The following is a 2854-nucleotide window of genomic DNA, read 5'->3' as shown; positions in this document are numbered from 1 at the left end:
GCACACGGATCACCATGGCTGCCCTGGCTCTGCCCATCCCTGGCTCTGCCTGGCCCTGCTTCAGGTCATGAAATGGTTAGCAGTCACTTTCCTCTGCTCCCTTCCAGAGTCACTTCTCCCTCCTTCCTCTCATTCTCTGCCTCTGATTCAGCCAGATCACATTACAGCCCTGCTCCATCAGCCTTAGTCAGGGGTGACTAACCCCATCCCCCCAGCACAGGCACAGCACCATGTCCCAGGGCTGGGAGGGTGAGTCTTGCTATCACTCCCCCCCTCCCCCGGAGCAATAGACATCACACATATGTGGTTCAGATGGCTCCTCATGCAGGCCTGGAGAGGGAGGGGAGCAAAACCTGCTTGGCCCCCATCTCTCCTTAAGACTTCCAAGGCAAGATATGAAAAAAAGCTGAAGTCATTTGGAAGTGAAGGCAGCTGGGAATCTTCCTGAGAACAAAGCAGAGACTCAGTCTGGGCCTCCTCTTGAGAAGGCCCCCGGTCATCCTTGTCCAAACCCTCCCCCCTGCCTCCCTGGATACTCATACCCACAGCATCATCACCAGCTCTCACCCTCAGGCAGGCTCAGCTGCTGCAGATCAAATTCTTCCATTAACTACCATCACACACCCATTAACTACCATCATGCTTTGTACCTCTCTGGAGCTTGAACAAGCAGCAGCTTGTAGAAGGCCAAACCCAGCAAAGCCAAAGTGACACAAACAGGAACAAGACAGCACCTGGTACACACTCACCTACCCTGTAACATCCTCCACTACTGAGAGTACCTGCTCTCAGATTAAGTTAGGGGCAGCCTCAGGGTCACTGGGAAGCCAGAGTTACTTCTCCCTCCCGAAAAGTCACACTGGTAAGGACACCCCCATTTTATGTCCAGGCAGGTTCATCCCACTATCAGCCAGACCTGGCCAAAGGTGCATTTGCCATCCTCACAGGAACAAATTCCTGCCCCCTCTCCAAAACAGCTCCAGCTAATACAAAGCCCAGCAGCCCAATTACCAAGCAAAACAGAAAACTGTGAAATTACCTCCCATTTCATAAGATCATAGGAAAGCAGAATTATAATGAATCTCATGAGGTCATTTAATCCAGCTCCCTGCTCTAGGCAGGATCAACCCCCTCCTTTCTGCACTGTCCCAGATTTCAAGGTGTCAAAGTCCTTCCTAGTCCTGGCTAACCAACAGACACCTCTCCAGTGATCTTCACATACAAACAATGACTGATGAGGATTGAAGAGGAAGGTGGGCTGAAGACAAGGGTACCCCTTAAGCTAAAGCTGGTCACTGTGCTTGTGCAAAGATTCAAGAATACACATATTAATGTCTGAAGAGCTGCATGTGGCTCTGGAGCTGCAGGCTGGCCACCCCTGCACTAGACCATGCTCCACTATAAAAGCAGATGACATGACTAATCTGGCTTCCAGACAGGGTTCAGCCACCAACCTACTTCATATTTTAAAACTGCTTTGTTCTTTATATTGGGTAGAACTTAAAAACTCAGTCATGGACCAGAAACCCAGAGACAGGTGACAGACAAAGCAGGGAGATGGTTCCTGCTCCAAAGAAGATACACAGATGTTTCCAGAGTCTGCTGCAGGATGCACCAATCTGTTGGAGTCTAAAAGTATCAGAGATTACTGCTTTGGAAGGGGGCCTGTTGGGCAATTCAGGATCAATCCCTTTGCACCAAAGCCTGCAGAGGGGCTGGCAATGGCAAGACTGCAATGGCCTGTGCTAGGACAGGGGGCTGCATAGTGGCCTTCAGGCCTTTTGCCTCCGAATATGTAGTTTTAAATTTGCCTTTGCTCCAAAATTAAATGGGATTTGGTCTACATCACAGATGCATCAAATAAATTCCACGCTGCTCTAAAAAGGCCCTAGGGCTGGAATAGCAGGGGAAGGGGCCTGTGGACTGAGATGGAAAGGCACTGGTAGACCAGAGGACCAGTGCACTAGTACAGATGTATGTGTAAGTTTGCCCAGCCCCCACTCTGCTTTTTTTGCCAACCAGATCAGCAATATACTTTTGTGAGAACGATCATCTCCCCCAGCTCATCTCACCCTCCCTACTGGAGCCACATGCATATGCACACACACTCACAAGCTAAGAGAGTCACCAGTTTACAGGAAACCAACTCACACACACCAATGTCCCACCCCTAGGCACTAACGGGGAAGAGGCAGAGGTTCATGCATGTCCTGGATTTGTGAGATCATCTCAGTTTCTCTCTGCCTCACCCCTAGGCATTTCCTAATCTAGGACCATCTGCTTAAGCCATTAACTGTGCCAAGGGACAACACAGATAGATTGGGGGCGATCTAGTAAAGGCACCAAGAGGAAATACAGCCGGTAACACGAGCCCATCTCCACTCTTGCCCGAAGGTGGTCCTCCCCCAAGCAACCTCTGTGAGGACATCATAGACAGGCTGTCCCTGGACGCTGCTGATCACTAACACGAGCCCCTGGGGCTCTCCTAGCTAGGGAGGAAACGGCCCTAACCCTGTACCTTGCCGGCAGCTGCAGCCATACATCCCACAGGAACCAGCGACCAGCAGGTACCCAGGGCTTGCACAGCTTCTGGTGGTGTCCCGGGGCCGGGTCCCCCTGCAAACCCGCGATCCCCCGTGGAGGGAATCACATCGCGGGCACAGAAGAGGCAGCTGGGACCATTCTGGGGCAAGCAGCCGCTCGGCCTGCAGCTCTCCCCGCCGCCGGCCCCGAAGCCGCGGCCTCACCTCCCCCCACCCCGCCCGTCTGCTCGCCGCTTGCCCCGGGCTGCGGAGCCGGGCAGGCACAGACACCGCTGGGCGCTGCGTGCCCGGGCCGGGCCGGGCCGGGCCTC

The 2854-nt window shown here is 53.3% G+C and overlaps 1 protein-coding gene across 1 annotated transcript in view; it reads right to left on the bottom strand.

Annotated features, from left to right (window-relative positions):
- The window catches only part of LOC109288876 (6-phosphofructo-2-kinase/fructose-2,6-bisphosphatase 4-like), a 93729-nt gene that overhangs the window by 90643 nt on the left and 232 nt on the right, over positions 1-2854 (bottom strand). The gene's annotated exons all lie outside the window — the stretch shown is intronic.

Source organism: Gavialis gangeticus, unplaced genomic scaffold (genome assembly GCF_001723915.1).
Source record: "Gavialis gangeticus isolate Ggan-Ray unplaced genomic scaffold, GavGan_comp1, whole genome shotgun sequence".
NCBI lineage: Eukaryota > Metazoa > Chordata > Crocodylia > Gavialidae > Gavialis > Gavialis gangeticus.
Note: the sequence above shows the minus strand (reverse complement) of the source record. Positions and strands in the feature narration are given on the sequence as shown.